This window comes from Portunus trituberculatus, chromosome 35, assembly GCF_017591435.1.
Source record: "Portunus trituberculatus isolate SZX2019 chromosome 35, ASM1759143v1, whole genome shotgun sequence".
Taxonomy (NCBI): Eukaryota; Metazoa; Arthropoda; class Malacostraca; order Decapoda; family Portunidae; genus Portunus; species Portunus trituberculatus.
In genome coordinates, this window is record NC_059289.1 from 2,900,104 (window position 1) to 2,915,103 (window position 15,000).

The 15,000-nt window shown below is 50.6% G+C and overlaps 1 protein-coding gene across 3 annotated transcripts in view; it reads right to left on the reverse strand.

The window, feature by feature from the left end:
• LOC123512918 (nuclear hormone receptor FTZ-F1 beta-like) overlaps positions 1-15,000 on the reverse strand; it is a 177,115-nt gene that overhangs the window by 23,451 nt on the left and 138,664 nt on the right. The gene's annotated exons all lie outside the window — the stretch shown is intronic.

Sequence of the window (15,000 nt, forward strand, 5' to 3'; positions counted from 1 at the left end):
TCTATGAGGGGATACATCGAGGTCAGCAGGTTGATTGCGAAACGACGGCCATGAGGAGGAGGAGGAGGAGGAGGAGGAGGAGGAGGAGGAGGAGGAGGAGGAGGAGAAGAAGACCATGAAAGGCTGACCATGAAAAGGTATCTGAACCATAATCCATATAAATAAAAAGTCACTGATGTAAAAAGAAAAAAAATGTAAATGAATAGAAGCATTGAGGAGAAATGAAAGCTATGAAAGGTGAAAGGATTGAGGAGGAGGAGGAGGAGGAGGAGGGAGCGTGAGGGACAGTGTAAAAGAAGAAGGCAGAGTGAAAGGAGAGGAATGGAGCGATGCAAATGAAAGGTACAGCGAAGCAAGCCAAGACACATGGCAAACGTCACGAGGATATGGCAAAATGCTTTAAAAGTCAATCCAACACGCACGTTCACACACACACACACACACACACACACACACACACACACACACACACACACACACACACACACACACACACACACACATACACGCACACAGCGCACTTTAAACATCTGTATTCGGAGATGATTCACCTGGGTACCTGACGTCAGCTTTTGCGGAACACCTGGGACCTCTGGCGTCACAGGTAAACACACAGCCACTTACCTGTAGACGCTTAAACACTCTGAAGGACTTGCTGGAGGAAGGACACTCACTCACACACACACACACACCCGGTAGCTCAATGGTTAGAGCGCTGGCTTCACAAGCCAGAGGACAGGGATTCGATTCCCCGGCCGGGTGGAGATATTTGGGTGTGTCTCCTTTCACGTGTAGCCCCTGTTCACCTAGCAGTGAGTAGGTACGGGATGTAAATCGAGGAGTTGTGACCTTGTTGTCCCGGTGTGTGGTGTGTGCCTGGTCTCAGGCCTATCCGAAGATCGGAAATAATGAGCTCTGAGCTCGTTCCGTAGGGTAACGTCTGGCTGTCTCATCAGAGACTGCAGCAGATCAAACAGTGAAACACACACATACACACACACACACATACACAGGGAGGGAAAGAAGGAAGAGAGAAATGACAAGCAACGATAACTTGAAGCGAAGTTACGTGACGGCAAGCGATGTAACACTATAAAAATAAGATTGGCAGGCAGTAGGCACTGACTGACACACACACACACACACACACACTCTCTCTCTCTCCACTGTTCAAGCAAATAAAGAAAGAAAAAAACGGCGCGGTTGCTCACTTGTGGACTCACCAACTTGGAGGCGAACTGGTGCCCGAGGATGAGGTTCTGAAGAGTGAACCTCCCCTGACCACCTCCATGACCTCTGGACAACATGACGTCACACATAGGGTCCCTGGCCACCTCACTCCACATGGCACGCGGGCACTGCGGCGGCGGGTGGAGGCGGAAGAGTGGCGGAGGTTTGGCACCGACTTGAGCTTCGCAGGTCACGGTATGTCACGTATTGCTATTTTTTTCCCAGGCAATTTGCAGCGACGAGCAATGATAACTCCTGGCGAGGTGAGCAGACAGCAGGGAGGGATTGGAAGGCACTGGTGGGCGGGCGGCACCGGAGTTGTCTCACTCTCTGTCTGGACTGCTGGGGCGGGTCGACTCCGGAAACACTAATGGCTCCTTCACACAAACACACTTTCAGGACTACGTCAGATGAGGTCCATATGTGTGGAATCTGTAACACTGGGGACGCGCGCCCTCTTTCTCTCTCTCTCTCTCTCTCTCTCTCTCTTTCTTTTTTTTTTTCTCTCTCTCTCTAGGGAACACCAAGAGGCTGCGTCACAAGTGCCGGTTGAGGTGCCAAGTTCGTCATCTGTCGACCAGGGAGAGCCTCACTGACATGTCCTTGGGGCGGTGGATAGTTCGTGGACACATTCACACTTCGTTCTCCAGCATCCTGTGGCTGCGGTACCTTTGCTGCTACACTAAAGGAGGAGGAACGGAGCTATCTAGAATCTTGTATGCACTTATACACTAATTCAGTTCATAGTGACGTTTTTTCCTGCTGCCAGGCGCCAGTGAGGCTATGCGTGTTCACCTCACCAGCACACACACGCGCTTCTGGCACGTCACTTAATATCGAAATGGTTAATGAAAAGTTAGACAGGAACGGTGACGTAGAATGTGTATATAAGAAAAAAAGATAAAACTTCACATTGATCATGCTTACTTTTCCACGAGGCGCGGGCTTAATCTTTCTCCACTTTCGCTGAATTGAACAATGAATGCATAAAGATTCTCGAAACCGGTTATTCAGTTGAGAACAAAAAAAGTGACACCGCGCTTTCCTGCTGAGAGAGACATTCGTGACTCTAAAGAACGTGACGGAGACCAGCAAACTGTAAGGCACCTTTGAAGAAACACACACACACAAACACACGCACACACACACACACACACACACACACTGATCATGTAACCTTCATACACTAATTATTTTCTTAATTTTCTCTCCTTCCTTCTTTCCTTAATTCTCACAGCTGCATCCCTCCCTCCCTCCCTCCCTCCAGTTGCACCTCGCCGCAAGTTATACACATAAACGGAGCAGAAATGACTATCAAACATGAATATATCCTTTATGCGATTGTGAAACTGCCCGCCAACGAGGAGGAGGAGGAATACAAAGGAATACAAAGGAATAAGGAGAAGGAGAAGGAGGAGAAGGAGAAGGAGGAGGAGGAGGAGGAGGAGGAGGAGGAGGAGGAGGAAAAGGAGAAAGAGAAGAAGAAGGAGAAGAAGAAGAAGGGAAAGACGGTAGTGGACGATGAGGAGGAGGAGTAAGAGGACGAGGAGAAGAGGAGGAAGAGGAAACTGGCGCCATCTCACCCTCCACCACTACCTACACCTACACCTCCTCTCCTCCTTCTCCTCCTCCTCCATTACTGAGAATCACAACTGAGCACAATCAATAACCCGAGGGACAGCTTACGTAAAGGCTTCTATGATACCTGTTGGCGTCGTGTCTTCCGCTGCTAAGTCACGTGGTAAGGTCAGTGAGGTCATATTTACATTAAGTCACGTTTGTACACCATATCACACTGCTACGTTTCTCTATGCATAGGTGTTGTTTTTCGTTGTTATTGTTTATCTATTTATTTATCTATTTTTATTTTTACTCTTTTTTCGTCTCAGTCTCTCAAACAGGTCTGTCTGCCTTTCCTCCTCCTCCTCTTCTTCCTTTTCTTCTCCTTCCTCCTCTTCCTCCTCTTCTTGCCGCTCTCTTCCGTACTACAACTTTAACTTTCGAGGAGAATTATTTTTACCTTTATCTTAAGCACCACCACCATCACCACCACCACCACCACCACCATCGTTACTCACGGTACTACAACTCTGCTAAACCACCACCACCACCATCAACAACAACAACAATTACTACTACTACTGGACTATAACTGTATTGGTAGTAGTAGTAGTAGTTGATGTTGTTGCTGTTAAAATAATAAAAATAACAATAACAATAACAACAATAATAATAAAAATAATAATAACAACAACAACAACAACCAATTCCCTCTTCACTTCCTTCCACAATCGCAAATTTTCCCTCAATTTGGCTCCTGAATTTCCACTTTTTTGATATCCCGTCACTTACATCCCTTGCCGCTGTTACTCATGTCATATTTAGAGCTTCCCTCATTCTTTTTGGTCACGCGCCTCACACCAGTCCATTACTTGTCCCGTGGCGTAAATTGAACGAGGGAGTGAAAGGAAAGGGGTTAGGAAACAAACGTTGATGGAGGAGCAGGAGCAAGAGCAGGAGGAGGAGGAGGAATACAAAGCAAAGCCAAAGAGCACCAGACTTATTGGTCCTTTCCAAGGCTGCTTGGTAGGAAGAGGTGGGGGTGGGGGTGGGGGTGGAGGTGGAGGTGGAGGAAGAGGAGAATTTTTCCCATGAAACAAATGAAACAAACGTTGGAGAAACTGAAATGGGAGGAGGAGGAGGAGGAGGAAGAGGAGGGTCCCTATGAAGAAAATGTTGGTGGAAGAGGAGGAGGAAGAGGAAAAGGATGAGGATGAGGATGAGGATGAGGATGGGGAAGAGGAGGAGGTGGATAAGGATGGGGAGAAGAAGCAAGATAACTTTTTTCTTTTCTTTCTTTTTTTTCAAGGTACTGACAACTTGAATAAAGGCCCCCAATTATTTCATCATGTCTATGCTGTGTTTCTCTTGGCAGTCTTACATGAAAAAATAAATAAAAAAAATCAAAGAAAACAACCAGTCACCAATGTCTGCTGCTGCCGCTGTCTTCCTGCTATCGACGTGACCTTTCCCTAACATAAGCAGAAGCAGATATATTACCAAATTATCGCTAAACACACCAACACGTGGGATTCGGAGCCGGGAGTCTGTGTCCGTGTCTGTGTCTTCCTTCCTCTCTCTCTCTCTCTCTCTCTCTCTCTCTCTCTCTCTCTCTCTCTCTCTCTCTCTCTCTCTCTCTCTCTGGCTGCTCTCTCACCCTCTCACTGAATTCTGAGGTCACCCTTCTCCCGCTCCCCTGCCCTACCCCGCCTTGGTCCTCCCAGATGTAACTTGAAAATCACTTAGTTAGACGTATAATTTGCTACATGGCGGTGAAGGACGCGAGGATGAAGTGACTAGAGAGGGAATGACGCGTTGGGTGAGTCCTGGGAGGGGAAAAACAAAAGGGGAAATTGAAGTGAATGAAGTGTGTACAGTGAATGAAGTGAGGTGAAAGTCTCGTACCATCACATAACTACACGATAAAAAGAAAATATGGTCTGAAAAAAAAAAAAATACATCAACTTGACTAAAATCACTAAAAAAAAGACGACGATCTCATGAAATTGAAGCCACGTTTAAAAGTACAGCGCAAGACGACCCCATAACAATCAGACAGCGAGTCCTCACCATGGAACATCTGCGATACGTGAGTGACACATGAAACACCACACCATGACACACCAACTGAAACCTCGTGAACCAGCCGGCAGCGCATTGGGTGGAACTGAAGAAGTAGTGGTGGTGGTGGTAGTAGTGGCGAGAGATGGCTAAGGGAGATGATGGGGAGGGGGATGGGGAGGGAAGTGGTAGAGCAATGGGGGGGGGAGGGTTGCCACGCGTCACAACAACGACACGTGTTCATCCCCTCCATCTTCCCCCCTCCCAGTCCCAGTCCTACCTCACAATAGTCAGCTAAAAATAAATACAAGATGCAATAATTGACTTCAGAAACAAAAGATGTGCAACGGGCGAGGGTGTGACCTGCAGGTGGAGGTGAGGGGCGCGGCGAGGAGGTCAGGGCGGGAGCGGGAGGGGCCAGGTGACGGGGGGTGAGGGGCGGCAAGGTGAGGGTGCAAGAGGCCACACAGCGAGAGAGAGAGAGAGAGAGAGAGAGAGAGAGAGAGAGAGAGAGAGAGAGAGATGTGTGTGTGTGTGTGTGTGTGTGTGTGTGTGTGTGTGTGTGTGTGTGTGTGTGTGTGTGTGTGTGTGTGTGTGTGTTGGAATGTTGGCACTTGCGACGGGAACTGTATGGACATTCCTCACCTAGTGTTTCCTCTCTCACTTACTATACATGTGTGTGTGTGTGTGTGTGTGTGTGTGTGTGTGTGTTGGAAAGTAAACATAGCAGTATTTTTCAACTAACACATACGTACTTATATGCACAACTTTCTCTCTCTCTCTCTCTCTCTCTCTCTCTCTCTCTCTCTCTCTCTCTCTCTGTCAGAGTATGTTTGCAAGTGTTGAGGCTGGAGAGTGACACAGACAGCATAGTAGCGGTAATAGCAGCAGTAGAGATTACACAGGAGGTGGAAGAATGACATGATACAGAAGAGGAGTGAGATAAGGAGGAGAAGGAGGAGGAAGAGGAGACAAGGAGGTGGAGGAGGAGGAGGTACAGTAGCAGGAGCAGTTGCCCTCAAGACACATTCCTTCGTGATGATAGCCCACTGATCAGGGTCCGACCTCCTCCTCCTACTACTGCTACTACTCCACCTCCACCTCCACCTCATCCCATCTTCCGTGTGGTATAGTGGAGGCGGTGAGAGAGAACCCTTACTGCTGCCACTAATAACCCCACAATCCAAACCCATGTAGCTGATGTCCCCTTTCTGAACCTCACCGCCCCAACGACACTTTTATCAGCTGCTCGTGAAGAATCTGCTTCTCTCAGTGACCGCAGCGTTCCTCACCCGCTTGGCCCTGCACTGTGCACTGCTAGCCTGATTTGTTGCTTTGCTTCGCTCGCTTTTCCTCTTCTGGGCCTAGGAGGGGCGCGGGGAGGTCTGCTAGGCTGGGTAGGGAGGGGAGGAAGCTGAGGTGTCAATGTGTCCGTCAGGTAATTGGCCGTGTTGGGGCTTTGTGCATCTGACGAAGGTGATTACGTGCCAGGTGTTCTTGAATCAACGGTTCCGGAGGTCAGATAAAGGCCGGACTCTGCCTCATCTTTATCTCGGTTATCTGGCCGGTGCGAAGCTGTTCCGTCTACACACATGTATTGCGTCCCCGGAGTGTGTGTGTGTGTGTGTGTGTGTGTGTGTGTGTGTGTGTGTGTGTGTGTGTGTGTGTGTGTGTGTGTGTGTGTGTGTGTGTTACGACATGCGATGACTAAGATAGACGAACGAGAGAGAGAGAGAGAGAGAGAGAGAGAGAGAGAGAGAGAGAGAGAGAGAGAGAGAGTCAACCATCTACTACTACAACTGTCTTTCTGTCTGAGATTTGACCACACCCAACGCACACACGCACACACACACACACACACACACACACACACACACACACAGAACACCTGCAGCTGCCGATACACGACCGCTGGTTGTCTCCACACGCTCGCACACATCACATGCCCACCGCCACCCCCTCCACACCGCCTCTGCATGTTAATGTATGAAACCCGACCTAAGCAGAACACAAGAGGCGGTGTTGAGCGCCGCTAAGTTAACAAGGTCACCCAACGCAGCTGCCACCATCGCCCTCCCTGTGCCACTGACCGCCTGGGGGGAAAACACGAATCACACCAGCGCCCCGTGACGGTGCCGCTTCCAAGAGACGCGCGCGCGCTCGTGTTTGTGTGCATGTGTGTGCCAAGAGAGCCACGGGAGGAGGAGGAGGAGGAGGAGGAGGAGGAGGAGAGTCAGTAGGGGCCACACGAGTTTCACCCGAGCCCTCTTGGACACGGAGGTACACCCAGCAGCAGCGCGCAGCAAAGGTAGCCAGAAGAACAAGAATAACAAGATTCGGGAGGGAGGGATGGCGGGGGGAGGGGCACCGGCTGGGAGGAGGAGGGTAGGTCAGCACCTTGCACCTGTGCAGGCCACAGAAGGAGTTTTTTAGTACTTGTTTTTATGAGGATTCTTACGGTGATCCGTCTAGCGCGCTCGACCTAGCCACCCCATGCCCGCCGCCCGCCACTCCTCACTGCACCTCTCTCGACCCCCGCGCCCTCATTATGGGTGACCTACAGGGCTGAGGTCACCACCCCGCAGATCACGACCTCCAAATGTACCTTGGGAAAGCAGTACCTTCCCTCCAAAGGCGTCCCGCGGCGTGAGGGAGTGGGGCTGTGAGGGGCTGTTTGCTGTGAAGGGCGTCTGCCTCCGCTTGAGTGTATGGGGCTCATGAGACAGCTTGGCGGAGGAGGGAAGGATTGTGCAAGGAGGAGGAGGAGGAGGTGGAGGAGGAGGCGCAGACGGTGACGAGCTGGGTGACGTAACCAGACAGTGCAGAGCGGAGTGAGGGAGGGAGGCAGGGAGGCAAGGAGAGTGGCTGGGTTGGTGGGTGGGGACTGGCCTGAGGGCGGCGCAGGAGGTGGTGTGGAGGTGGGAGGCTCCTTCTACACACACACACACACAGTTCAATGCTCCAACTCCCGGGAACATAGTGAACTCATTGATAATTGAAGATGAAGAAACTGACGATGACAACAACGACACAGATGACGATGACAACGTGCGAATATAAATGAGGGCCCCGATGACGACCCGCCCCTTGGAAGTGACTCGACGGAAGGTGACGTGACGACTGACTGACATGAGAACTATTGAACCTGCCTGTGATGCTACGGACTAACAACAACAACAATAACAATAGCAACAAGTGACACCCCCTTAAAAAAAACAGCAATAATAAAGCAGCAACAACAACAAGGTAAATATCAAACGAGAATAGAGATTTGTGAATGGTATGGCGAGAAAGAGAGAGCGAGAGAGAGAGAGAGAGAGAGAGAGAGAGAGAGAGAGAAGGGGAGGGAGGGAGGGAGGCAGAGACGAGAGGAGAAGAGGAGATGAGAGGAGGAAGGTAAAAGTTAGTCATCCAAAGATTACCTGACCAACCTTCCCCCTCTTGTTTTTGTCGGCTGCCAACAACAAACCTGGCGGGCGAACAGTACCCGGACCACACACCTGCTACCTCCACTACGTACACCTGCTCCTACCTGCCTCCTCCTCCTGCTCTTCCTCCAACATCAACCTTTCCCTGCCTGAATAGTTGGTGCGTTCCTATGAAATGATGTTTCTTGGTGATTTCCTTCTCCCCCACACCCTCTCTCTCTCTCTCTCTACTCCATAACTCCCTTCCCTTCTTCCTCCGTATTTCTTTACCGCTCGACAGGATCAAGTTTAACCCTTGCTGTGATTTATTCTCTGTTTTCCCTGAGCAGTGTAGATGGGAGGGAGGGAAAAAGAAGGGATGGGGCTATGGATGGCATGTTCTTCTACACCTGCCTGCATATGTTAGTGACACATGTGTGGTGTGTCTCATTAGCAAGGCAGGTGTGGCAGGCTGTCAAGTGTGCCACGAAGGAGAGAAAAAGTTAAACGCATTCTCTCTCTCTCTCTCTCTCTCTCTCTCTCTCGTGGTATTTTTAGCTCTATACCCAGAGCGGCCAGACACCTTTCCACACATGCAATAAGGCAGCGAGAACCCACGTGTTTACCAAACCTTCCCATACCTGTCGTGTTCATCATCACCTGTGTTTGGTGGTGGTGGTGGTGGTGGTGGTGGTGGTGGTGGTGGTGGTGATGATGATGCCACGGAAGGAAGGCAGAGACAGTTAAAGGACATGAAAGATTAAAGGTGAGAAACTAAATGACCTCAGCAACAGATTATGTATTTAGTTAATGTGCTCTCTCTCTCTCTCTCTCTCTCTTATCAGCCACTGAACTTTTTACCTTATCATAAAAGTCAAACGAATCATGATGTCACAAGCCACCATGATGTCATCGAGAGGAGGAGGAGGAGGAGGAGAAGCAGTAAAGTCACGGTCAAAATAAGGTCAAGGGAAATGATGGTCAAGGTCACACAGTAGAAATAAATGAATGAGTGCAGTGAATGTGTTAACTCTACACCTCCTCCTTCTTCCTCTCCTCTTCTTCCATTAGTTATCACCAAATCTGAGAAATATGATACGTGCTTCCCTCCTCGTCCTGTCTTACTTTCCTCCTTCCCTCTCCTCTCGTGCAGCTACCCCCCTCTCCTTCTCCATCCCTCTCTCTCTCTCTCTCCCTCCCTTTCTTTCTTTCTTTCTTCCCTTCTTCTTCGTCTCCTTCCTCCTCCTGGGTTTACACAACGACCATTTCGACCCCTTCCTCAGTATAATAATCTCTCTCTCTCTCTCCCGTCCCCTTCTTCCTCAGTTCTTCTCCAACCCTTTCTCGTTTCTTTATTCCACTTATTTCACTCATCCGCACTCCCTTCTCCTCCTCCTCCTCCTCCTCTCCCTTCCTTGCCCGGTGTTATCAGAGCCTGGCAACAAACGTCATACCCTCACGTTATGTATCCTCCCCCCCCCCGCCTTCTCTCTCTCTCTCTCTCTCTCTCTCTCTCTCTCTCTCTCTCTCTCGTCACATAACACAATAAACTCCCCCAACGAACTGAGAACTTACGTCATGGCATGTACACACACACACACACACACACACACACACACACACACGCTAAAGTTTGTTATAACTATTCACAGGAGAGCCGCTACACTCGACAAATCAAACCCTCAGGAAAAGCAAACAAGCGGCGACACACGAGATGCAGCGGAGTGGAAGTGACTGCAATAAGCCTTACAGGAATGATAGAGAAAGACGAGGCGCGAACGATCCGACTCCTAACTGCAACAATTCCTACATGAACCGCTGTGTGTGTATGTGTGTGAGGAGGATGAGGATGAGGAGGAAGAAGAGGAGGAGCAAAAGGAGGAAAAGGAGTAAAAGGAGTAAAGGAACGAAAATAGAACGCAGGAAAAAATATGCAAAGATAAAGAGGATCAGAACATCATTAACAAAAGGCCCAGCACGAATGATCAAAAGCGTGACATGATGCAGAAATATCTTAAGGAATTGAACACACACAAAAAAGCTCCGAGTAATGGTTTTATAACTCTATTGAAGAATCTTGCTTGACACGAGACTCTCCCACCACCACCACCACCGCTGCCGTGACTGTGAGGGAGTGGGTGGGTGAGTGGTGGACACGGGGACTGGCTGTCTGGGACACTGCTACCACCACACCCAGATTCACCCCCCAACTTATTGAACAGATCCCAACAACTGCTCGCACTACACACCACTCAATGATTTGGTTAACGTGGTGCAAAGTTCGACACACCCTCCTGCTTTTCCTTCCATCCCTTCCTCCCTCTCTCCAGCCTCTATTGCCTCCCTTCCTCCCCGCACGCCTCGGTCATAGCAGACACTCGGGAGGTGAGTTCTCAGCGCTTCTAGGAATCCCCAGCTCACCCTGAACACAGAGCACACAAGGAGCGCACGTATCACACACACACACACTAGCCTCAAAAAAGCGACATAACAGCTGCTGAGATTGAGAAAGTGCGCAAGTTACGTTTTGCTGCGAAAAGTGTGTTTCTAATCTCCTGTCAGAAGCGAATGAGGAGTGCTGAGTTCAGCCCACCTGGTCCCTGATACTGACGGAGCTGGTGTCCCGCGGCAGACGTGGAAGGAGAGTCAGCAGATCACGAGAAGAGCGGACACAAGTTTCGGGTGGAAGGGATGCACGTGGCCGGGGAGCGTGCGGCGCCAAGTAAACACGGGTGCACCTCCCCCACGCCGTGCCGAGCCACGCCGAGCTCTGCCCTTGCTAACACCTTGCCGTGACATGAGAACCACACCACAGTGAAGGAATCAACCTGCCATGTGAGGAGCCTGTGAGCGGCTTGCCTGCCGAGCGTCCCTCGAGCCTACACTGGAGAGAATGAATGACAAGACATGACTCTCCAAGATGTGATGCAGTTCGTTCGTCACTTATCTGACACTGTCGAGAAGCGGGACACGATCACACATACAGCACGATGGCCAGGTGGGCAGGGCGCGCCCACACCTGGACACGCCGCAGCAGGGCCGGCGGGGCCTTCGAGGAGACACGCCGGTGGTCCCATTGGCGTGGCCACCGCGTCTGTTACGAAAGTGTTCATGTATCTTTTTTTTTTTTTCAAAAGACGTGACTCACCACGTGTTTTCACTGTCCTCCGTGAACCGAGTTCAACACGCACTGACTCTCAGCGAAGAGCACCACCCTCACGCAGGTACCAGCTAAGTCACTACCTCGACAGTGACAACTGGTCTAAGTGCGTGAGGAGCCGCGTCTGCATGTGCTCTACTGCCCAGCGGCGAGCAAGGAATGAAGAGCACACAGCAGAGCCGTGGGCGGCAGGCTGGGCAACAGGTTGGTGGCCGGGCGGCGGGAGCACTGGGCGGACAGCCACTGGCACTACCTGGACCCGAGAAACGTGTTAGCGGCGCGGGTGCTGGGCCCTGACTGACTGTGTGAACCGCGCCTTCTCCCTCCAGCCTGCCAGCCAACCAGCCGCCAACACCACCGCTACAATACCGTCCGCTTACGCGCCCACAACCGCCTCCCTCCTTGCTTCTCCACTTACCGCCCTCCCCTCCACTCCTCACCCCTTCCACCCGTCCTTCCTCCTCACCGCACAACTGTTATCCTTTCTTCCTTTCACAGCTCTGCTCACTTCCCTCCAACGGGCTCGACTGATCCCCCCGCCGCTCCCCCACGTAACCTCTCCCACCTATCCCTTCCTGCCTTATTAACCTGTACTCTGGGCCGCGTCCCCGCACACCTGTCCCTAACCTATTTACTCTTGACGAGGCGGCGGCCACTTGCACCAAGTAGATATGAATGAAAGTGTGTGTGTGTGTGTGTGTGTGTGTGTGTGTGTGTGTGTGTGTGTGTGTGTGTGTGCGTGTATTGTGAGTCAACAACTGTTTAGTCTAAAAATAAAGCTGTGCTGATAGTACACACACACACACACACACACACACACACACACACACACACACACACGATTACATACAACTCCATCTCACTAGGAGTCTTACATCACCAGCATGGGGCACCCTAACAATACCCTGAAGGCCCTGAGAAGAGGAGGAGGACGAGAAGAATGACGATGGAAGGAAGGAGGCTGATGGAAGAGGAAGAAGTGAAGAACGTGGGGCATTCCGGGTGAAGGTATCCACAAGTTCCGAACGTTTCCTGAACCCCCAGCATCCTGTTCCTCTGCTCCGCCACACGAGGGAACCAGAAGGGAACCCCGATGATTACGTTCAGAGGCGAGGTGGTGAAGGCATGCGTACCCTTCCCCCCCTTCCCTCCTTCCCTCTTGGCCCCCTTTCCTCCTTCCTCCACCCTCATCCTCACTCCCTTTCTTCTCCCTCATCCAAACTGTCTCATCCTCACTCCTCCCTCTGACTCGTCTCTCTCCCTCACTCCTTACCGTTCCTCAGCCCCTCCCTCATTCCCACTCCTCCTCGTCGCCCTTCAGGGTATGGAGTCCACAGGGGAGAAGTAACAAGGGGATAAACGGTGGACCGTCTATGCAGCCACGAAAATGATAGCTAAACAAACACACACCCACCCACGCCCGCCCGTCCTGTGTGTGTGTGTGTGTGTGTGTGTGTGTGCAAGGTTCTCTGTCTGGCCTTTCAAATGTCACAGGGCGCCAAAATTACGCCACAAATACATCGGTGCATATGTCACTAAACTATCACACCACCACCACCACCACCACCACCACCACCACCACCACCACCACCACCACCACCACCACAGCTGTACATCCTAAGCGAACGCGCCCAAAAGTCGACCTGCACACCTACGCAGCTTGCAGTGTCCTTCCTTGTGGCGGGGAGGGGATGCGGGAGCGTGGGGGGAGGGGCGAGACGGAGGAAGAGGAGGAAACGTACGCGACGAGAGAGAGAGAGAGAGAGAGAGAGAGAGAGAGAGAGAGAGAGAGAGAGAGAGAGAGAGAGAGAGAGAGAATGAATAAATAAATAAGCGACTGCGTTGTGACTTTTAAAAGCGAGCAGTACCAAGGAAACAAAGACACTTAACTCCATTACGACATTCCCTTGGATTATAAACACAATCAAACTTGGTAACACTGCTATACCGTGTGTGTGTGTGTGTGTGTGTGTGTGTGTGTGTGTGTGTGTGTGTGTGTGTGTGTGTGTGTGTGTGTGTGTGTGTGTAGACAACAGATGGGTACTACAGACTAAAACAGGAAGAGGTGGAGAAAGAATAGGACAAGCATATAAAGGTAGACGTAGGGTAGAGAAAAAAGAATGGGAGGGAAAGGGAGGTGGAGGAAAAGGGGGGAGAAGGGGAAGAATCTTACTCCCCCAGCAACACCTCCCTTGTGATATAAGGGGAGGAAGAAGGGAAAGGTGGGGTAGGGGACAGAGCACAGGTGACATAGTGGAGGTGGAGGAGAAAGATGGAGGAGAAAGAGAGGAGACCAGGTGGAGGGGTGAGGGAGGGAGGAAAGGGGTGAGGTCGCTTATCAAGAGGTCGCGACTCCCTTATGCGTGGTAAGGGTGAGGACTCCACCTGGCTGGCTGGTTTACACACACACACACACACACACACACACACACACACACACACACACACACACACACACACACACACACACACACACAAGCATAATATTCAAGACACTTTTTAAATCTCTCATGTGCTAAGTTACCGATCACTGAGAGACACACACACACACACACACACACACACACACACTCAGACACGTATATTCTTAGAAACAAGTTTTTTTCCCCGCTCGTCTGTGCTGAGTCATGAAAGGCTGGGAGACAAAAATCAGAACACCTCCACCACCAAGCATCAAGTTGGCAGGGAAAAATGTGAAGTCATAAAAAACAGCATCTTATTTCACCTCACGCTGTTGACTCAAGGGAAGGCTAATGTGGCCCCGCCCTCCCTCGCCTTACTCACCACCACCACCACCACCACCACCACTACCTGCAACAACAACACTACCAGCATCAACACCTGCAACAACACTACAAGAGCGACAACAACAGCAATAATAATGACAGTGACAGCCCATGCAGCATCAGCAGTTTTAATTAAGAAAGAAAAGATGATGAAGTAAGTGAAGATGAAGTAAAGGAAGATGGCAAAGAAAAATTAGAACAATCACCACCACCACCACCACCAATACTACTACTACTACTACTACTACTACTGCTGCTGCTGCTAATTCTGAACCAACAACTACCTACAAGAACACTAAAGAGGAACAAAATGTATAAAAAATGTCATATTTTGAACTCTGAACTACAGCTCACCCACCACCAACTATCCAAACACACACACACACACACACACACACACAAAGGCACCTTCACCAGCACCACCACCACCATCACCACTACAAAACAACAACAACAACACAATCCACCACTCACTCTCTCCCACTACACACACACACACACATACACACACACACACACACACACACACACACACACACACACACACACACACACACACACACACACACGTCCCTTCAACAACACTCATTATCCTGCCCTAAACAAAACCGTCCTGATCAAAACTGCCTTAAAGAGTGAATGAAGTTTTTATTCATTTGATTCACCTGTCCTTTCATTCATAAGACACCCCCGCCCCCGCCCCGCGCTGGACTTCATTCATTAGTCGTTGTGGGCGTGAGGGGGGAAGGAGGAGGGAGGGAGTTGCTCACCTTGACGCGGCTCAACACTACCCACG